This window comes from Malaclemys terrapin, chromosome 2 (assembly GCF_027887155.1).
Source record: "Malaclemys terrapin pileata isolate rMalTer1 chromosome 2, rMalTer1.hap1, whole genome shotgun sequence".
Classification (NCBI taxonomy): domain Eukaryota; kingdom Metazoa; phylum Chordata; order Testudines; family Emydidae; genus Malaclemys; species Malaclemys terrapin.
In genome coordinates, this window is record NC_071506.1 from 161,209,413 (window position 1) to 161,233,463 (window position 24,051).

Here is a 24,051-nt window from a genome sequence, read left to right on the forward strand (position 1 = left end):
CGACTCTTCTCCAGAGGAAACTGGAGATGCAGCTTTCCAAAGAGGGCAATCAAGTCCATAACCTCTGCAAGGGTGTATGAGGTGATACATGGCTGCTATAATGGGTATCTGTCTCTGAGTGCATGAACTCACTGCTACATGGTATGGAAAAGAGGCCTGCCAACATTTAAGCAGAGGGGTGACATCGGTCAAGATGACCCTGGAGCAATGGAGAGCACACAGGCAGTGTGGGATAATTGTTGGAGGAGTTGCAGAAGTGGAAAAGTTAGAAACGTGTCCACACAAACTTTAAATCAAACAAACTGACTATGAAAAGGACTTACTCCTGTTTCAAGGATGATTACTTACTGCTATCTAAGACACCAAATAATTTTCTTTTAGAAAATGTTGTATGTGAACACAAGGCATTTTAAGACAAACTAACTAAAGTTTATCTGATTTAACATCCCCGTGTACACAAGCATCTTGGTGGGGGCTTAGACTAGATGACCCTTGTGGTCCCTTCTAACTCTATGATTCTGTGATTCTAAGCCCTTAGTCTTAAGTAACACAAAGGAGCTAATTCAAGAAGTGAGAGTACCTGGTCCAGGGGGTAATAGTGACCATAATGTAAATATGTTCAAAATCTTGGTGTGTGTGTGTGGGGGGGGTGGGGGGCGGAAGTGACAAAGTGAAACTAAATTTAGAAAGGAAGATTACAATAAAATGAGAAAGTTATTCAACAGGCTTTAAAAGTGAAGGAAGTAAAATCCTTAGATGTGGAGAAATGGTCTGAGTTAAACAGGATGAAGTTTAACAAAGACAAATGCAAAGTGCTCCACTTAGGAAGGAAAAATCAATTTCACACATACAGAATGGGAAAAGACTGTCTAGGAAGGAGTACAGCAGAAAGGGATCTAGGGGTTATAGTGGACCACAAGCTAAATATGAGTCAACAGTGTGATGCTGTTGCAAAAAAAGCAAACATGATTCTGGGATGTATTAACAGGTGTGTTGTGAGCAAGACCCGAGAAGTCATTCTTCCGCTCTACTCTGCTCTGGTTAGGCCTCAGCTGGAGTATTGTGTCCAGTTCTGGGCGCCGCATTTTAAAAAAGATGTGGAGAAATTGGAAAGGGTCCAAAGAAGAGCAACAAGAATGATTAAAGGTCTTGAGAACATGACCTATGAAGGAAGGCTGAAAGAATTGGGTTTGTTTAGTTTGGAAAAGAGAAGACTGAGAGGGGACATGATAGCAGTTTTCAGGTATCTAAAAGGGTGTCATAAGGAAGAGGGAGAGAACTTGTTCACCTTAGCCTCTAAGGATAGAACCAGAAACAATGGGTTTAAACTGCAGCAAGGGAGGTCTAGGTTGGACATTAGGAAAAAGTTCCTAACTGTCAGGGTGGTTAAACACTGGAACAAATTGCCTAGGGAGGTTGTGGAATCTCCGTCTCTGGAGATATTTAAGAGTAGGTTAGATAAATGTCTATCAGGGATGGTCTAGACAGTATTTGGTCCTGCCATGCGGGCAGGGGACTGGACTCGATGACCTCTCGAGGTCCCTTCCAGTCCTATAATCTATGAATCTATGAATCTATAAGTGCTACTTCAAAAAAATAAAATAATAATAAAAAAATCAGACGATAGATAGTGCTAAACAAAAAGAGAATCCAGATGGCAATATGTCTAACTCACAAAGTCAGAGAGGCTATCTGAGCCAAACAGAAATCCCACGACATTTGGAACTTTGACCCTAATGAAGACAATAAACAGGAGAATAAATTACAGCAAATAGCTAAATGTGTAAAAATAAACAAGAGATTCTCTAGGTATGTTAAGAGCAGGAAACCTGTGAAAGAATGGGTGGATCTACTGGATCATCAGAGATTCAATGGAGCAACTAAGGAAGAAAAGGACATTGCTGAGAAGCTAAACAATTTCTTTGCATTAGCCTTCACTTCAGAGGATGTTGGGAGACCTACCTCAGTCCTGCTCTTTTCTGGTAATAATCATAAGGTGATATCAGAGATTTAAAAAGCAACAAGCCCCCAGGCCTAGCTGGTGTCCCTGTAAGAATTTTAAATGAGCTTAAGTAGAAAGTGGCTGAGTTGTCAACAAAAATATGTACTCTTGTTAAAAACAGTCACTGATCCAGAAAGCAAAACCACAGCTGATTGACGCCACATGCCTGGGAGGCGGGAGAAGTGGAGCGGCGACGGCGTGCTCAGGGGAGGAGGCGGAGCAGAGGTGAGCTGGGTCGGGGAGCTGCCGCATGGCTCCCCGGGCCAGGGGGAGCTGCTGCGGGGGGGGAGGGGGCGCCTCAGGGCAGGGGGGGTGGGGGCGCCTCAGGGCAGGGGGGGGTGGGGAGCTGCCGCGGGGGGCGGCATCTTAGGGCGGAGAGCTGCCATAGGGTTTGGGGGGGGGACGCAAGGTGGAAGTTTTGCCTAGGGCGCGAAACATCCTTGCACCCTCCTTGCTGCTGAAACCTTTCCTCACTGCTTTCCCTCTGTCAGACCCTTTCCCTGACACCTGTAGCTACACAGCTGCACAATACAGTTGGACATGGTGATCTTTTCACTGTGGTCTGTAGCTACATGTACATGCCACTTCCAGTAGTGTGTAGTGTAGACATAGTCAGAGTGTCTAAGCCCTTTTGGGATAAAGGAGTCCTTCAAACTCCTTTAACAATTTGAGTATTTATCTACTGGGACAATTTACCAAGTGTTGTGGCGGATTCTCCCTCACTGGCAATTTTTTAATCAAGATTTGATGTTTTTCTAAAAGCTATGCCCTAGGAATTATTTTGGGGAAGTTCTATGGCCTGTGTTATAGAGTCATAAAGTTTAAGACTAGGAGTGACCATGTAGTCTGACCTCCTTGTATCACAGGCCACCAACACCACCCAGCACCGCACACTAACCCCAACAATCAAAATTAGACCAAAGTATTACAGCCCACCAGAGGTCAGAATAGATTATCACAACAGTCCCTTCTGGCCTTAGAATCCACGAATCTCTGACAAAACAAATTCTCAAAAGATACAGCATAAAGGATTCTTCTGCTCTGCCAGGCTCTACTTACAGTCCCTGTTTCTGTATATAATTGTTAGCTGTCACACCCTGGCTGTTTACTTCTCAGAGAGATAGTTCAACGTTCAGTCACTATCCCTCTTTTTAAGATCAAACCCAGCTCAGGTGCAGTGGGAGTGATGACTTAAGCCCAAGTCTGGCCTTTAACCTTTTCTAGTTCTGGATATTGCAGAACTGGATAGGGTTCAGAATGACAAAAATGATCAAGGACCTAGAAAAACTCTCATTTGAAGAGAGATGAAAGATTGGGATTGGTTACTTCAAAAAGGAGACCAATAAAAGGGTGTATGATAAAAGTACATAAAATAATGAACGGTCTAGAGAAGTCTAATTGGGAACTTTTGTTCTCCTTGTCTCATAATACAAGAACAAAGGGACATTCAATGGAATGAAAAGGTGGAAAATGGAAAATTGACAAAAGGCAATAACACTTTTTCACACCATGTGTGTTTAAACTGTGGAAATCACTGCCACAGGGAGTCATTGAGGCCAAAAATGGATTGGGCATTTATTGGATAACAAGAATAGCCAGAGTTATCACAATGAATAACAAAAATTTTGGACAGGATATTACACCTTGTGGTTCAGGGTCTATGCCAAACTCTAATTATTAGAGATGAAGATGAGACCTAATGGGCACATGGCGTTCGGGAGGGAGATTAACCCACATCTGCCAACTGTGTGGTTCTTATCCCTTACACTGCAGCCCCTTGCAGTGGCCACTGTCAGAGATACCGTATTGAACTACATGGACATTGTCTGATCCAGTATGGCAGTTCTGATGTTCCTAACAATTTTATAAGTTGATAAGCAATACTGATTTCTTGCTTAGAAGGCATTTTAACTAAACTGCAGCGACTCATTCAATCCATATTGGGCAGTCTACATGTTCAGGATACAAAAGTGAAGGAACTTATATGTGTTCAAAGTAATTTTGTTATGATCGTTGTCTTGTTTCCAAGTATTAAAATAAAACTTCTCAGTGGTACCTAAAGGAAGATCTTAACATTTGGGTCCCCAAAATTTAGTAATGTCCGTGTATCATATTAGATAATTGTGAGAACCAGAATATACTTTAGGAAGACATGGAAATAAAGCCTGGATTTAAAGGAAAAATAATGATTAATTAAAATAGCAAAGTTCATTAAATATATGCTTACTAAAGAAGTTGTTCAAAACACTCCTTAGAAATCCCTGTCATCTTTTCAGTATCTTCCTTCAGTGAATGGGAAAGCTGTCTCAAAGAAAAGTGATTCCCAGCAGAGGCCATGGTTGATTATGCAAACTAGTGACCCAATCCTGCGAAACTCAAACAATGGCCCCGATCTCACAAACACGCAAGCACATGAGAAATTTTACTTACATGAGTGGTCCCTTTGAGTTCAATTGATCTCCTCAATAGTAGAAAGTTACACAGTTATGTAAGTGTTTGCAAGATCCAGGCCAGTCCTTGTAGTACTCTCTATTTTTAGTTTTATAACACCCTTGATTTCAGTGGGCTCATTATGTTTTTACAGTAATCATTCAGTATTTCTTTTTCTTTTACAGTTATCATTCTATTACTTGGTTTACTCAGGTCTGGAAGGGTATACTTGGGGAAAATGGCAGTCTATTTAAACATTAAAAATAATTGGATTAGTTCTGGAGTGACTTCAATATTTGGCTCTTTCCATTAGAGGCCTCTCTCTGCTCCTCAGATGAAAAGGTAGGGAGACACGGGGGGTCTAGATTTGTCAGAGGAGCAGCTGAGGTCCTTCGGGCACAGGAGAGCAGCAGCCAACAGGAGCAGAGCCCTGCAGATCAGACAAGCAGCATTAAGGGCTCAATCCTGCCAGGTGCTGAGTGCTCTGACCCCAACACAGCAAAGCACTTAAGAATGTGCTTAATTTTAAGCAAAGACAGAATGCTGATTTTATTCCTCGATTTATATGAAATAAACATTAAAAAAAATCAGAATGTATTTGTGATTGCAACTCAAACACATACCAGTTCACCTACACAGTAGTGTGAAAATGTCACTTTTTATAACTTATGTCAAATTATTTTTTTATTGACTCACATGAGCTCCAAAGTATTAATAATTAATTATTTTCTTGAACTTAAGAGGACAACTAGGAAACTAAATGGGAAAATTGTGTAAATTATTAACCAACTGTTCAATGTGTTAAAACCATATTTTGTCTAGTTATGGAGGTTTCTTTTCCTGATTTTTAGAAAGGGTAACCTAGAAAAGTCTAATTTTGACATCCGTGTCTCATTTGAAATGTTATATAGCATCTCAGAATATGATCTTGAGACACCTCACAAGCTACAGAAAGTCAGTTTGGTCAGTACCTGAAGGGAAGTCCTCCCAGGGAAACCCAGGGTACTGCAGGATGAGGTGCTGAAGAGCCAATGTTCCAACATGATATTAAGGAGCACTGTGCTGTTACTGCCCTTCATATGAGGTATACAACTAAGGACATGCTTTAGAGCCATGAGAACTGTTCTATGCATTTAAAATAAGCTGCACTTGAAATTTGAACTGCAAATGGAAACCAGCAGTAATTTGTTTAATTTTGTTCAGATCTGTAGAAATTTTCTGCAAACTGAATGTGAACTTTTCATTACTTGTTTTGAGTTTTAGATTTTTTCATTTAGATACGTCACTAATTATTTTTTATGTGTTCCTGCATGGCTAAAACTGTCCTATGTGAGCAGGAAGGTCAGCCTAGTGCAGCAGAAACCATTTTACTTAGTTTATCAGAAAAAGGTTAGGCTACATTTAAGCTCTCTACTCCATCTAGAAAAGTAACAAAAACATTTTCTCCCACCACATGTTGTCTGGCCAGGGCAATGACCTAGTAAAATTGTATCTTCTTTAATTTCTCAGCTCTTAGGGAACTCTCTTTTTCATTTTAGATGGGGTTGGTAGCACCATTCACTATTAAGACTATCTGACACATCCTACTGTAAGACCCTGTTTTCATTTGCTTATAACTTTCCAAATTTTAACTATTTAAGTTGGCATTTTCCATGCTGTGTATCTGCCTGAGGCTGATTATTTTTTATTTTGTTTTGAAAGTGTCAGCTAAAATAGTTCAGCTGTTTACAAGGCTAGGGAAAATAGTTCTTACAGCCATTTTATTAAGAAGCTCTATTGCCTTCATGCTTTACTGAGGGGACATCTCCTTAGCATCAAAAATCCTTGTCAAAAATCACCCACATTTGGCCAAGTTAGTTATAAGCCTCTGAAAAATCTCAGTTCGCACATACTCAGTAGAGACTTGTTAGAGTTTGGCAGCTAAATTATCTGAAGATTCCTTCTTCACTGAACATGCTCCAAAACAATATCTGATCATGTAATTAAAGATTGTATCATAATGCATACACACAAGAGGGTTGAATTAAGGTTGAACAGGTGACCGTAATTCTGGCATTTCCTAACTTTTGAGTGTTCGACTTTGCAACCTTAATACTGTAACTTTAAGATTGTGTGTGTATGTGTGTGTAAAATAAGTGCCAAAAGAAACATATGCCAGTTTCAAAAGTTTTCTTAGAATCACATAAAGCTGATCCCTAGTCTCTATGTATTAACAGCTGAGGCTTTCTGCAGTTCCCTCAGTTAATGGGAACCATTTTATTATCAGAGCCCTAGATCTAAATATCCCCATGCTTTGGAAAAATTTGGATCCAGTTCTGAATTTGAATTTTCAAGACTATTTATAATTCCCATGCCGATCAATCTTACATGGATTTTCTATTTCCATGGTCATAAGGGGCAGAATCAGATCTGTCACTTAGGGGTCTACATTCCACCAACAGAAGCAATACACAGATTTTTGGCCTACTTTACTACAACAAGGTGGTTACAGAGAGAAAAAAAAAATCTTTGGCTATTTTTTTCTATGTAAACAGAAAGAGGAGTGATTTGATTACCAAAGAGGATTATGAGAAGTTACATACACCATGTAGTTAAATAGAAGCACTCTGCTGTTAAACTGTCAGCAGTGGGAGAAATGGGATGACATGTCAAAGAAATCAAAGTTATGATCTAGAAACTGAAGTTTTCTCCCAGTCCCCTTTAACCTAAGGAAGGGGAATTCTGTCTCATTTATACTATGGAGAAGAGCACCAAGGAATGAACCAGCAACATTAACATATCCTTCATCAGGAATGCTGATGTCCTTCCTACACTCTGATTCAACATCCTTTTCACCTGATAGGAGTGCCAGATCCATCTAGAGTCTGAAAAACATTTTATGTCTGCCACAGACTCAGCTGTATGAATAGGGATAAAGAACAGCCACTGTTTCTGCTACTACTGCCCTGCATATGATGGTGACGAATAACTCCCATAGAGGAAAGGAAAAATTGTTCAGTTATTTTCTCCACTGGCATATATAGCCTACTCTGGACTGGATTTTATGTGGGATAAAGGAGAGAGAAAAATGCAGATTTTCCTAATAATTTCTGTTCCACTGTTTTTCATATCGGCCAGTCTAGTCAACCCAATTCATGTACTTTGAGGAAGATTGTCCTGTGATGAGGGCATATGATGGGGAGTCAGGAAATATGGGTTCTACTTCTGATTCTACCACAGTCTTCCTGAGTGACCATAGGTATCTCACATAGTCTCCCGGTCTCAATTTCCTCATCATTATTGTGGGGATAATAATAATAGTTATCTGGCTGGTGAGGGTTCTGTGAGATTAATAAATGTTCGTAGAGTATTTGAGATCTTCAGGTGGAAGCTGCTATAAAATACAAAGTATTACAATTACTTACAACTTTAAAAGTTTGTTTTTCTCTAGTGTTTTGAAGTTCTAGTAGTTTTTAAAAAGCTGATCATCAAGTTATAGTGGTATTCTGTGATGGTTAACTTCCTATCAGTGTTGTGCTGTGGGAATTTCTCCCGAATACATGGTTTAGGCCCAACACTTGAAGCACCTAATCTGGTTCTAACTCCTGTCACTATGCAGATGGAAAGTTCACTGTAGAACTGCATCGGACTTGGGAACTAGGAGATGAAAATTACCAGGGAAACAAAATTTTGGGCTCATGGTGGATCCCAGGCTTGGGATCCACCTTGGGATCCACTGAGGGGGGAGCATCCCAGTGCTTGGGCTTCAAAGTGCAAGCCCGAACATCTACATTGCAATTAAACAGCCCCTTAGCCAGGCCCCATGAGCCCACATCAGCTGACATGGGCCAGCTGTGGGTTTTTAATTGCAATGTAGACATACTCTTTGACTCCCCCACTCTCTCAAACAACTTGTCACATCCAATTTTTGCATTCTGTATTAAATGAAGTTGAAAGCTCTCTGGAGCAGGAACCAGATCCAGATTAGGTCTCTTAGTACTACCATAATACAAAAAATAAATAAAATAATTATACATACAGTCCAACTGCAATTTAGAATGGATACATTTTTCTTCACCATTTTGTGTTCTAAACTGTTGTGTACGGCTTTTTTGTTCTGTTAAGCGTCATGTTTCATCATAGTGATTGGTGAAATGATTCCTATACTTGTAAAGTACTCTGGGGTCCTCTGGAATGAAATGCTCTACAGAAATATAAGTTGATTTCACTGTTAGGAAAAAAAGCAAAACAATTTTCCACCTAATAATATCACTAAAACTGAATGTTAAAAGTAATTCTACTTATAAGGTATTTTTACATTTCCTTGTCAACATCCAGGGCACAAATGGCACAAGCTAACTCTTGCATGTATCAGGTGTTATTTTAGGTCCATAGATGTTGCAGGATGCTTAAACTGATGCCCATCATGTATTAATTGAACTTGACATAATGTACTCTTCTTTATTTAATACTGTCTAAAATAATTACATGCATTGACAATAAAGTAGAGATTTTTGTAAACACCCAAGCTCTGAAAACTTATACAACTATACTAAGTGCATTCTGCAGTACAATAAGTTAGGTCTGTCAGCCATAAAGAAACATTCAGTAAATGAGCCTTACCATTCTAGAACCAAATAATCCTGATCACTCATTGTACACCAGCCTTGTAAATGCCATATGTAGCTGAAGTGTGTATACTGGTCATACAAATTATTTACACTGTTACTGGGAAACCTTGCACATTAATTTGAGATAACCACATAGTAAACTCCACTGGATGCAATGGTAACTAGGAGGAAGTTGCACTACCATTATTGCGTTATAGCTTGATACTGTAAACAATATGAAAATAACTTGTTTCGCCGGTGATGTCTGCATTACCTTATTACTACTTTTAAGGTAATAATAATAAACAGAATGTGATCCTTAAACTAAGAAATGATGGGCTTTTAGGTATTTTTGGGAAAAGAACAGCAAAAGTAAGAGAGAAAAATTATTATAACTACAGTGCTGAGAACAGTTATAGTTAGGGTCACCTATCTGTTTTCATTATGTTTCATTATAATCTTCTGTTATCAGCTGTATGGAACTTTCATCTTTCAGGCTGAAATTGTTCCAAGCCAGGTACTGCCTGAAAGAGCTTTTTTTTTTTAAATCGAAGTAAAAAGGTTCAACCCTTTTAGGACAAGGGTGAATTAAAAAAACAAAAGCAAAACATCCCCTCCACAAAACAACTTCTCACTGTAAAGAATTCTTACAACCTCTTTTGAGCTGTTCTAGCACAGAAATTACTAGGGCAGAAAGATGAAATTTGACAGGGAAATAGCCCTCTAAAGGCATTCCCTGAGGGTATCACAGGGGGGAGGGATAGCTCAGTGGTTTGAGCATTGGCCTGCTGAACCCAGGGTTGTGAGCTCAATCCTTGAGGGGGCTATTTAGGTAACCGGGATAAAAATTTGTCTGGGGATTGGTCTTGCTTTGAGCAGGGGTTGGACTAGATGACCACCTGAGGTCCCTTCTAACCCTGATGTTCTATGACTAGGGCCCTCACTTGCTGCTGTGTTCTATCCCATGCTAATCTCTTTCCTTCCCCACACCTCATTCTGCTTCTGGGGAATGTGCCACTTCAAGATACCATGGAGCCAGCTGCTTTTACTTGACATGGTAGATGTAGTAGTTTGACTTCTATATTTTCAGGGGAGGGGGGAGTTCCAGTCAGGCCAGTGGGGCAAATTCTTCACCTGCCTGAGGCTACGCCAATTCCTGACAGCTCTCGCTTTGCCACATCCAGTGCATCTTGATGTGACACATTTCCCCTAGAGTGAAGCATGGTGCACACAAGGTATTGGGGTGATGGAAAAGAATCCAGAATATCCTCACCTAAAAGTAGGCTGTGGTCTTATTGGAAAACCTGGGATGTGGGCGGGCGCAAGCCTGCCCACTTCTAAAGGCCCCTCTCCCAGCCTAGCAGGAGGGACCACTGGACCCAGGGACCAAATGAGTACGGGGGACAACAAATGAAAAAAACAGGGACTGAGGTGAAGGTCATAGGTTCAAAATGAGGGTACCAGAATGGGGACACCGAGCAGAGAACCCCGGACAGCACCCACTGCTCCTCAAAGGTGTCAAGGGAGCCAGCGGACGCTGCCCAGTGGAACTTTGCCCGGATGCATGAAACTAGGGAGGAACGGAAATAGGCTCCACAGTTGCAGAGCACCCCCTCGTCCAGCATCCTTCCCTTGGTAGTGTAGATGGAGAGTTTGGCCAAGGCCAGGAGGAGGTTGACGAGGAGGTCTCGTGACTTCGTGGGGCCACCGATGGGGTGTGCAAAAAGGAACAGGTGTGGGGAAAAGTGCAGCCAGAACCTCAACAAGAGGTTCTGGAGGAGCCGGAATAGGGGCTGCAACCTGGCACATTCAAGATAGGCATGTGCCAGGTTCTCCCTCACGCTGCAAAAGGGGCAGGCCTCAGGTACAGGTGTGAATCGTGACAGGTAAAAAGTAGGCTGTGGTGGGGTGTCTGTCCCACCACACTGGAGGTGAAAGTGTTATTGTAGGTCTCAAAGGCCAGTTAACCTACTTGGTTGCACCTAGAGTGTGAGCCAGGCATAATTAAAGATGAAGCACAGCTGGGGAGGAGCTGGGTGGTGTTACATAGAGAGGAGGCCTGGAGCAGAAGGTTGCTGTAGAGAGAGAGGTAAGAACCCTGCAGCCATTCTTTTAGTGTCAAAAATAGGCAGACTCCTGTAGGATGCGGAAGCACAGGGAGGGAAGATGCTTGGCACATACAGGATTGGTGCAAGCACCTGGGCTGGCCTTTACAGAAAGGTAGGATTGGACCTCTAGGAGAAGCTCTGGGAGGTTTTTCTTGTTACAAAGAACCCAGGAAAGGGCTGGGAAAATGGCTAGAAGAAAGACTAATGGTAGGAAGGGGTCCAGGGAGGCAGTGGCAAGGTTTCTATTGGAACAAACCTTGACTGGTTGTTCCAGGGTCCCTGGGCTGAAATCCAGTGTAGATGGTGGGCCTAGGTTTCTCTATCAGCCACTGGGAAAGTGGTGTGAAGCCCCCTGATGTAAGGTGAGGGAAAGATGATTTATAATCCCGAGGGAAGGGTGCTAGAGGGGACACTAGAAGAGAGACTTTAAAGTGAATGGCCAGAGGGTCAAGTCACAAAAGGAGAGACATCCACAAGGCCAACGTTGTAATCAGCTGGGTGTGTTAGATCACGAAAGAGCTGCTTTGCCATGGCCAGCCATGAGGGGGCATGCCAGTGGTGAGTAATCTCTTCTATATAGCCATAGTTTCTTGCCATGACCCTCAATCACACAATTCTTTTTGTCTGCAAGTGATTTGTGGACTGGAGTAATGACCAAAAAAACTATAAGGGTGAATGTTTGGCTCTATTGAAGTAAATGGGAGCATTGCTATTGACTTCAGTCAGGCCAGGATTTCACCATAGCTGCTCTTTTTCTGGGGGGGCAGTGGGGAGGTTCAGGGTAGAAAAAGGGTGATGATCGCTATTGTAAGATTTAAGTTCAACTTCTAATGTTGTAAATTGTGCAGTGATGGGGATTGCCCTGTTGGTGAATTGGGCTACAAATTTACCTGAATTGTGAGCTCAACTGTAAAATGTATGTAAAAGTTCATAAGGTATTACAATAATCTATAGCAACAATTGTTGATGGGAAAAGGTATGACAGGGAGACACGATAGCTGAATTAGTCTGACTAAAAAGGCCAAGTTGATATGATTCAAGAACAGTGCTGAAATTATGCTTGTTAAACAAGAGATTAGGAGTGGGAAGTTAATAAGCCAAAATTGGCATGTTAGATATTAGGCCTAATGGTTGGACAAAATAATGAGGGGATTGGCTATTCCACCCACCACACCCTTTAAAAAAAAAGCAATTTTGTGGGGAAAATATGAAAGAACAAATGAAAGAACAGACAAAGGCTACTGAAGCAAGCCTTCACCATCAGGGCATCATTTTCTGGTCCCACCTGATCTTGAGAGGTGTCCTGATAGAATGGGGCAGAGTGAGAGGAAGCCAGACAACATTGCTACCCATATCAGCTCCAGGGGAATCCCAAATGCCACCTGGTATGTCTGTTCTTACCATTTTTAATAACATCTAAGAGACTGTCAAACAACAGGGTTTTTTTCATTTTAAAATCTCTTTCCTGCTAAAGGAAAAGGGAACAAGAAATGGTAAAATGAAAGCCTTATTAAATACTTTACATTTCAAATTTTTCCTTTTCTGTTTTTTTTTTAAATAAAAGATTAAAAGGATTTTTAATGGTCTTTTGCTATGGTGCTAATCAAGCGAAGGTCTCTCAGCCCCAACCCTGGACCTTGTTTATAACTGTTTAATGTTGACAGTGACAATGTTATGTTAACACCTTTGGCCCATTTATACCATCTAAAATAATACAACATATTCATCTTCAGCCTATTCATCATGATACAGTATTTATTTACATGATTACATACTATTCTTTCAAATAATACATCACACTTTTCCCCCTACAATTTTTTAAGTTGGACAGTGAAATGCAGAGTTCTGCAGCTGCTCTGCCTAATTCACTTTGGATATTGTATTGCACAGAGAGTGATTCACTGAACAGCTTGAATATAAATAACTTAATAAGACAATTAAATATTGTCTATACAAAAGGGAATCAAATTAAGGTTGCATGTGAAATCTTCAGGTTAAAATGTCCAGACTTTTGAGTGCAATGTATCATGTTTTTAAATGAAATCTATATAGGAAATCTGAAAATAGTTTGTGCAAGAATTATTAAAAGAATATTTCAAGGAATATCAGTTGAATACTTTCGATGTTAAAAAGATCCAGTAAGAGAGAAGGCAAACCCTATTATGGTCTATGCAGGATGGAGTTATTATAAACTAGCTGTAAAATCAAAGATAATAGAGCTGGCTGGAAGTGCTTGCTTCACCAATATAGAAATGAAAAAATGTTTCATGTCTGTAGACAGATTCAGTATAGGAGTCAGCAAATGTATAGGGGTGACATGTTTCTGATGGCTCATCATGGACAGTGTGTGTCCATACATTCTATGTTCTCTAAGTATCTTGATGATATAGGCCATATAAAGCCTTATATATTTTGGAGTTTTCCCCTTGGCAGTCAACATGGTAAAGCACAACTACTGTAACTTCTGGCACAGACTCTATCTAGCCTAATCATTAGTGTAAATGGAATTTATAGATGATCTGTAAAGGGAAAAGAATCAATATCTACTCTTTCTTTGTCTTTGTGATGTATCACAAGGGTTGGAAAGATTTTTATTTATTTTTAAAGGTGCGTGTGTGGGGAGAGGGTGGTTTTCCTTTTCTATACCTGAAAGTCAGATCTTGTCTATTCAGTTTTTCTTGCAAAACTATAAACATTTGGAGAACCAGTAAGATTATAACTTCAGAGACACTGTGCAAGTGAAATCTGATCTAGAGAAGAATTCTTTTTGATTTAGACTATTTAAAACCAGTGAAGACAAGACTAGACATTACTGATATTTTTAAGGTAAATACAAGCAGTGAGAGGAAAGAAAAATAAAACCTTTCAGGCCTTCTTTATTATATGAACTCATATTGAGCATTGGCCTGCTAAACCCAGGGTTGTGAGTTCAATCCTTGAGGGGGCCACTTAGGGATCCGGGGAAAAATCAGTACTTGGTCCTGCTAGTAAAGGCAAGGGGCTGGACTTGATGACCTTTCCAAGGTCCCTTCCAGTTCTAGGAGATAGGATATCTCCATTTATTTATTTATTGCCCACAAACTTTTTCAAAAGAATTCTGGAAAAAATTAGTCTACTCAGTTATAACGTGTTATAGTATTGCTAAGTATAAATGTATACCTCTAGGAACAAAAAATGTAAGCCATATTTACAGAATGGGGAACTCTACCCTGGGTAGCAGTTATTCTGAACAAGATTTGAGGCTTGTGCTGCACATAAGGTCCTAGTGTGACACTGTGGCCAAAAGTGTTAATGAGATCCTGGGATGCATAAACAAGGGAACTTCAAGTAGTAGCAGAGATGTTATTTTGCCTCTATTTAGCACTGGTGCAGCCACTACTGGAAATTCCAGTTCTGGTGTCCACAGTTCAAGAAGGATATTGATAAATTGGAGAAGGTTCAAAGAAGAAAGATGAGAGTGATTAAAGGATTAGAAAACATACTTTGTACTGATAGACTCAAAGAGCTCAGTTTACTTAACTTAACAAAGAGAAAGTTAAAGGGTGACTTGATTAGCCTATAAGTACCTACACAGGGAACAAATATATAATAATGGGCTCGTCAGTCTATCAGATACAGGTATAGCAATCCAATGTCTGGAAGTTGAAGCTAAACAAATTCAGACAGGAAATAAGGTTTACGTTTTTAACAGTGAGAGTAATTAATAATTGAAATAATTTACCAAGAGTCATATTGGATTCTCCATCACTAATCATTTTTAAATCAAGATTGGATAGTTTTGTAAAAGCTATGCTCTAGGAATTATTTTGGAGAAGTTCTATGGCCTGTTTATACAAGAGGTCCGACTTGGTTTTTGTGGAATTAGTATTGTAAACTAAGAGGCACCAGGGGAGGGGAGGATTTTTTTTTAGCATTTTATATGTACCAGCTCATTTATATCAGATACAGAACCTTCCAAAAAAGGGGCTTAGAACTGCCAAATGCATCATGAAATTACATCTTCTTTTTATAATGAGAGTTTACTTGTTACTACAATCTGCTGGTCTCTTGAATACATCCAGTCTAATAAATAACTTGTGGCCTCCAAAGGCTGTTTAAGTAGCATCTTAATTATGGTAAATTTGAAGTATAAAATTGCAGCTAAAGTCTATTGTGTTATGTAGTCTAGCATTAACTAGCAATAAACTTTTTTTTTGTAGAAAGAAATACCTTCATCAAATTCTGTTCAGAAAGATTTTGTTAACTGTCCTCTTTAACCCAGTAAAAAGGACATATCAATATATTTCATGTTTAAAATAAAGCCTACTTATTTACAATAAAAAGCAATCCCAGAATTAAATAAAAAATGTTATACTATTTTGTGTCTGTAAACACTTGTTGCTTCTTTCTAACCACATCAGTCATCTCCACCCTCCAATGCTTCTGTCAACCTCACCATCTTCTACTGCTCCAGCCATGTGTGTCCCCACCTCCCAAATCCCTTCACAGGTTTCTACTCTCCTTCCACAGCAAATACAACTCATCCTTTCTTATATTCTCTCTACGTAGCTCCATTCTGGTCTATAGCTCTTCATAAATCCATGCCTTTGCTCACTATGCCATATCTAAGTCTCTCTTATGTTATCCTTATGTCTCCTTCCACTTTGTGCCTTCCTTATTGCCCCAACTTTTGCTTTGAACAACCTCCCAGTTATTTTTACTGAAGTGCTCTTATTTTTCTCCAAAGTAACCTCTTGTAAACTCACCTGTTCCTTGAAGCATTTCAACTCTACCAATGATACCCCACTCTTTAGTTGTTCTATTTCCTATTGTTCTGCATTGTACTCCCTTTGGCTTTTAGATTGTAAGGTCTTTGGGGGCAGGGACTTGTCTCACACCTTTTCATATTTTACAGCATGGTGTACATTTATATCAGTCAGAAATGGACAGCGGTGGGTATATCTGGATCTGAATTAGATTTAAACAAGAATTCTGATGCAAGGCCAAAGCAAGCCTGGTGTTTGATATTGTCTGTCGAATGTCATAAGGTTCTGTGAGATTTTTGCCCCAAATCACAGAAATCTCACAAGGTCAGGTGATCTCCTGAGAATTCTGCCATCTTGAAGTCATATCTTGAATTGCAGAAATCTTGAGAAATCTGCATTTATTGCAGTATTTCTGCCTTTTTGATCTGAATTCTTTCAAGAATGGCAGTTCTCATGAGACTTCATCCACAGTTAGAGTGAGAACAGAAAATAAGTTCCTTCCAAATTTAGATCTGACCTGTTACCAAAAACATAGGGCTGAGTTTAGATCCAGTGATTCAAAACTAAGCCTGCTTTCCTCCACAAAATTTGGGTGGGTTCAGATTCAAAGTTCCAGTTTTGACTCTTTTTGCAACCTATGCATAGTACCAAACAAACTGTTGTATTAGCAAACTGTGCTAGGATTAGCCCTGCCCCATCCTTTTTTCTCCACATTTATAACTGGTAGAGGTCTTGTCAAAACAGTTTCCCCCCTGGAAGCTGACAGAAACCACTAGTAAAGAAATGGTACAGATGGCTTCCTGGCCTCTAACAGACCTCCCAGGCTTAACCAGGAGATCTTCAATGATCTGAAACTCAAAGATTCTTATAAAAAGTGGAACCTAGGTCAAATTACAAAGGATGAATATAAACAAACAACACAAGCATGTAGGGACAAAATTAGAAAGGCCAAGGAAAAAATGAGATTAAATTTGCTACAGACATAAAGGGTAACAAGAAAACATTCTACAAATACATTAGAAGCAAGAGAAAGACCAAGGACAGGGTAGGCCCTTTACTCAATGAGGGGGGAGGGAACAATAACAGAAAATGTGGAAATGGCAGAAGTGCTAAATGACTTTTTTATTTCAGTATTCACAAGAAAGCTTAGTAGCGATTGGACATCTAACATAATGAATGCCAGAGAAAATGAAGTAGGATCTGTTGCTAAAATAAGGAAGGAACAAGTTAAAAATTACTTAGACAAGTTAGATGTCGTCAGGTCACCAGGGCCTAATGAACTACATCCTAGAATACTCAAGAAGCTGACTTAGGAGATATCTCAACCACTAGCAATTATCTTCCAAAACTCATGGAAGGCAGGAGAGATGCCGGAGGACTAGAAAATGGCAAATATAGTGCCAAGCTATAAAAACGGGAATAAGGATAACACAGGGAATTACAGACTAGTCAGTTTAACTTCTGTACCTGGAAAGATAATGGAACAAATAATTAAACAATCAATTTGCAAACACCTAGAAGATAATAAGGTGATAAGTAACAGTCTGCATGGATTTGTCAAGAACAAATCATGCCAAATCAACCTGAAAGTTTCTTTGACAGGGTAGCAACCCTTGTGGATGGAAGGGGAAGTGGTAGATGTGGTATATCTTGACTTCATTAAGGCTTTTGATACTGTCCCGAGTGACCATCTCATAAACAAACTAGGGAAATACAACCTCAATGGAGCTATTATAAGGTGGGTATTTGGAAAACCATTCCCAGCAAGTAGTTATCAGTCAAACTGGAAGGCCATACGGAGTGAGGTCCTGCAGGGATTGTTCATGGTTCCAGTTCTGTTCAATATCTTCATCAATGATTTAGATAATGGCATAGAGAGTATTCTCATAAAGTTTGCAGATGATAACAAGCTGGGAGGGGTGGCAAGTGATTTGCGGGATAGGTTTAAAATTCAGAATGATCTGGAGAAATGCTCTGAAATAAACATGATGAAATTCAATAAGGATAAATGCAAAGTACTCCACTTAGGAAGGAACAAACAATGGTACACATACAAAATGGGAAATGATCACCTAGGAAGGAGTACTGTGGAAAGGGATCTGGGGGTCATTGTGGATCACAAGCTAAATATGAGTCAGTAGTGTAACACCGTTGCAAAAAAAAGCAAACATCCTTCTTGGAAGTATTAGCAGTAGTGTTGTAAGCAAGATATGAGAAGTAATTCTTCTGCTCAACTGTGCAGCTGATAAGGCCTCAGCTGGAGTATTGTGTCCAGTTCTGGGCACCACTTTTCAGGAAAAGTGGACAAATTGGAGAAAGTCGGAGGAGAGCAACAAAAATGATTAAAGGTCGAGGAAACATGACCTATGAGGGAAGATTGAAAAAATTGGGGGTTTTTTAGTTTAGAGAAGAGAAGACTGAGGGAGGATGATAACAGTTATTATCAGTAAAAGGTTGTTACAAGGAGGAGGGCGACATATTGTTCTCATTATCTTTGGAGGATAGGATAAGAAGCAATATGTTTAAATTGCAGCAAGGGAGGTTTAGGTTGGACATTAGGAAAAACTTCCAACTGTCAGGATGGTTAAGCACTGGAATAAATTGCCTGGGAAGCTTATGGAATCTCCATCACTGCAGGTTTTTAAGAGCATGTTAGACAAACACCTGTCAGGGATGGTCTAGATTATATATCATGCCTCCAGTGCATCGGACTGGACTAGACTTGAAGACCTCTCAAGGTTCCTTCCAGTCCTATGATTTTATGATTCTATGATTCTAAGGTGCTATGATCTAAAATGTAGACTTATTCCTCCCTGATTTATGTATAAAAACAAAATGACAACCACAGTGACAGAACAAGCACTGTATCTCTCCTCTAAAATGTGCAGATAAATGCATGCCAATGATTACATTAAAAATAGATGTAATATTTCCCTTAATGTCATGTCCTCATCTATGAAATGAAAAATATACAAAACCAGGGGGAAAAAAACTGATTTAAACAAAACACCTATCACTGGAAATTATACACTATTTCAAGACATGGGCCTACTGGTAACATCTTGCAGTGACAATTAAATCACTCAAGATAGCCATAGCAGAATACCAAACCCACACACCTAGATGCAGTTTAAATTACTGTAATCTGAGTTGTTTGGGTGTAGTACATTTCAACATTGTAGCGTTTTACTTAACATGAGAATAACATTCTGTTAAAATTATTATTGCAAGACCAACTCCTGAGAAGTGCTCAGTACCTGTAGTTCTCACTAAAATAGGTTACTTCAGTGTTCAGCACCTCTAAGAAGTTGATCTATAGTGTTCTGATTTTGAAATGTTCTCATTTGGCCTTTTATTTTCCTTTGGATATATGGATTTCAGACAGGAAAAACGTCTTCTGGTTGAACAATTTTAAATGGACTTGACTCCTGTATTAAATATCATCTAAGCTATTACTCCACAAAGCTGTTTCTTGGCAAACGATGTTGCTCTTCTGAACTGGCTCAAAACACTGGAACATTTTACATGGGCAGATGGAACACAAGGCTATTTTGATCACCAAGTGAGACCATGCCGTTGTAATCATAGCCATTCAACAGCGATTTAAGAGCTAAAATTTCCATGCACAGGGGCATAATCTCCCTGTGACATGTGGGATTCTGGCACTTTGGGGAGTTCCACACATGAATAACAACATTTTTATGATATAGTACATTTACATTCAAAATGCTTTACAAACATTAACTAAATCTCCAGAGACCTCAATGGAAGGAAAGTATTATTGTCATCCCCATTTTACAGATGGGGAAATGAAAGACACTGAGATTGATTGATTGATTGATTGATTCTCTCATGGCTATAGAGAGAGTCAGTGTCAGAATCTGGTCTAAAACAAAAACAACGAGGAGTACTTGTGGCACCTTAGAGACTAACAAATTTATTTGTGCATAAGCTTTCATGGGCTAAAACCCACTTCATCAGATGCATAGAGTGGAAAATACAGTAGGCAAGTATATATACACAGTACATGAAAAGATGGGAGTTGCCTTACCAAGTGGGGGGGGGGGTCAGTGATTCAATTAAAGTGGAAGTGGGCTATTTTCAACAGTAGAACACCAAAGGAGGTGTTGAGAATAGCCCACTTCCACTTTAATTGAATTGCCTCGTTAGCACTGACCCCCCACTTGATAAGGCAACTCCCATCTTTTCATGTACTGTGTATATATACTTGCCTACTGTATTTTGGGTGACAGTCAGAATTAAGCAGCAGGCTTACCTGTTGACAACCATCTCCCAACTATGTCAGATGAATAGATATGTAGAAAGCATGTAGAAATTGAAAGCAAAACTGGGGAGTCTTGACATCATGGGAGGAAAATCTGCTGATTCAGTTTGCCAAAATCCATGTGAACCAAAATCAGAAGGTTAAGTACAAACCTAATGTTCTCCTTGTATCCTTGCTTCAGTTTGGGTAAATACATTCTGCTTACTTATACAATTATTTGTACAACTGATTCACAGTAATTTTCACTCGATGTGGCTTTCTCTCTTTACACTTCTATAATTTGATATGTAGTATTGCTTTCTTTTGTAAAGCATTGCCATGCTTCATCTCAGACATGGCTGCATTTAAGTAGCGACATGATGAACATATTTTACTGTTAGCATTTTTATAAAGAAAGCAATTGTATTGATGCAACAGTAAAGGTGAATAACCATGTACACAAAAAGTCAGGAAATGCAAATTTAGGGCTGAAAACTCAATATGTTGCTTATACTTTAAAATATGGTCTCACTTTGTATCTTTATAAATCATTTGTCAATTAAAATAATACAAACAGGAATTTCTGACACAACCTTGCATACTGATATAATACAGTACAGGACACACAGGCTTCAGAGATGGTTTGATTTTTTTTTAAAGGATCAGTGAGATCTACAAAGCATTTTTATATTTGAAGAAGGTTGGGGAAGGGAAGAAGTAGGCAGGGAGAAGTTAAAAGATAAAGATCAGTTTACTTATGCTTGAAGTTTGGTCATATCCAAATAAGAAAAGCAGGATTCATTGTGTGAATGGGGTACTAACTTGCATGGAAGGAAAATGAATAGAGTGGTGCAAAATAGTAACAGTGAGTTAGTGAAAGAAGGTGCAGTAAAATGAACTCTGCAGAATAAGACAACCAGAAGCAACAAAATAAAACTGGTAATGAGTTACATGGCAGGCTAAATAAGCAAGTCCCAGAATTGCAAAAGAGCTCCAGCATGGACCGAACAGGAGGGTACTGGGTCTGATCACTGTATGGGGAGAAGAATTTGTGCAGGCAGAAATCTGTTCCAAAAGACAAAATGCCAATATATTTGCCAAAATCTCCAAGGGCATGATGGACAGAGGTTACAACAGGGACACACAGCTATGCCACATGAAAGTTAAGGAGCTGAGGCAAGCCTACCAAAAAACAAAGGATGCAAAAGGTGGCTCTGGGTCAGAGCCCCATACATGCTGGTTCTATGATGAGCTGCATACAATTCGGGGGGAGGGGAGGGAGCTACCACTACCCCACCACTGTCCGTGGACACCTGAAAGGGGGGAGTCTCATGCAACAGGGATGAGGATTTTGTGGATGAGGAGGAGGAGGTGGTTGAGGATAGTGCACAGCAGGCAAGCGGAGAATCCCTTCTCCCCGGCAGCCAGGAACTGTTCATCACCCTGGAGCCAATACCCTTCCAACCCTCCCAAGGTGGGCTCCCGGACCATGAAGCCGGAGAAGGTACCTCTGATGAGTGTACCTTTGTAAATATAATACAGGGTTTAAAAGCAAGCATGTTTAATGATTAGTTTGCCCTGAAGACTTGGGATGCATTCACGGCCAGTATAGCTACTGGAAAAGTCTGTTAACGTGTCTGGGGATGGAGCGGAAATCCTCCAGGGACATCTCCATGAAGCTCTCCTGGAGGTACTCTAAAAGACTTTGCAGGTTTCTGGGGAGGGCAGCCATATTCCGTCCTCCATGGTAGGAGACTTTACCATCCCAAGCCAGTAACAAGTAGTCTGAAATCATTGCAGAACAAAACATTGCAGCGAATGGGCCTGGGCTTCGGTGGCATTCAAGCAACATCTTTATCTCTCTGTGTTAGCCTCAGGAGAGTGATATCATTCATGGTCACCTGGTTGAAATACGGGAAATTTGTTTAAGGGGACATTCTGAGGTGCCCGTTTCTGCTGGGCTATTTGCCTTTGGCTGAAAAGAAATCATCCCCACTGTTAGCCACACGGTGTGGGGAGGCCCGTTCATGCTGAGCTGTTCACGTTTGGCTGACAGGGATCTTCCCTGATACTAGCCACATGTTGGAGGGGGGGGGCGGGGGGTTTGAAGCAATCATCCCAGAGAATTGGGGGGGGAGGGGTTGGATTGTGCTGCACATTCACCCTAAAACTGCAGCCCCTCCTTTTAAATGGCCAACCCAACGGGCTTTGCTTGGTATGGGAAAGGAGAGCGCTGCTGTTTGAAACCATTCCCACATGATATGAAAGTTGAAGATGCTGAAACCCTTTGCTTTACCATGGCTGCCTGCAAGCCGAATTCCGTTGCCCAGCCGAGCATGTGTGATGTCTCACACCAGACCGGAAGACACTCAATATAAGAGGCAAAATGCAACCTTGTACCAAACGCACATGTGCTATGTAATGTGAATCGCTTGACTCGGTGTGAAATAGTCTTCCCTTTGTTCTCTAAAATGTATCTTTTTAAATTCTACTCTCCCTTTTTTCCTCCTGCAGCTGCAAATGTTTCTACACTCCCCTTATGATCTCCATCCCAGAGGCTAGCGCAGATTAGAAGTAGAAAAAAAACCCACTTGCGATGACATGTTCTCAGAGCTCATGCAGTCCTCCCACACTGAAAGAGCTCAGCAGAATGCATGGAGGCAAACAATGGCAGAGTCCAGGAAAGAGTTAAATGAACGCGATGAGAGGAGGGAAGAGCCTGCTGAGAGGAGGCAGGATGCAATACTGAGGCTAATGGGGGAGCAAACTGACATGCTCAGGCGTCTGGTGGAGCTGCAGAAAAGGCAGCAGGAGCACAGACCGCCACTGCAGCCCCTGTATAACCGCCTGCCTTCCTCCCCAAGTTTCATATCCTCCTCACCCAGATGCCCAAGAATGTGGGGGGGGGAGGGGTAAAGGCTATGGGCACCCAGCCACTCCACCCCAGAGGATTGCCCAAGCAACAGAAGGCTGGCATTCAATAACTTTTGAACTGTAGTGTGGCCTTGTCCTTCCCTCCTCCCCTCATCCACCACCCCACTCAGTGCTTCCCTCCTCACCCACCCCTCCTGGGCTACCTTGCGAGTTTTCCCCCTATTTGTGTGATGAATTAATAAAGAATGCATGATTTTGAAACAATAATGACTTTATTGCCTCTGAAAGCAGTGATCGAAGGGGGAAGGTCGGTTGGCTTACAGGGAAGTAGAGTCAACCAAGGGGGCGGGTTTTCATCAAGGAGAAACAAAGGCTAGGTCTACACTGAGGGGGGATCGATTTAAGATACGCAAATTCAGCTACGTGAATAGCGTAGCTGAATTCGACATATCTGAGCCGACTTACCCCGCTGTGAGGACAGTGGCAAATCGACCGCCACGGCTCCCCCATCGATGGTGCTTACTTCTACCTGGGCTGGTGGAGTATGTGCGTTGATTCGGGGATCGATTGTTGCGTCCCGACGAGAGGCGATAATTCGATCCCCGAGAGATCGATTTCTACCCGCCAATCCAGGAGGTTAGTGAAGACAAGCCCAAAGAGAACTGTCACACCATAGCCTGGCCAGTCATGAAACTGGGTTTCAAAGCTTCTCTGAAGCGCAGGGTGCCCAGCTGTGCTCTTCTAATTGCCCTGGTGTCTGGCTGCGCGTAATTGGCCTCCAGACGATTTGCCTCAACCTCCCACTCCACCATAAACGTCTCCCCCTTACTCTTACAGATATTGCTGCTTGCTGTGCGCTCCACAATAACAATGGGAATATTGGTTTTGCTGAGGTCTAACCTAGTTAGTAAACTGCGCCGGCGAGCTTTTAAACGTCCAAATGCACATCCTACCACCATTCTGCACTTGCTCACCCTATAGCTGAACTGCTCCTTACTACTGTCTAGGGTGCCTGTGTATGGCTTCATGAGCCAAGGCA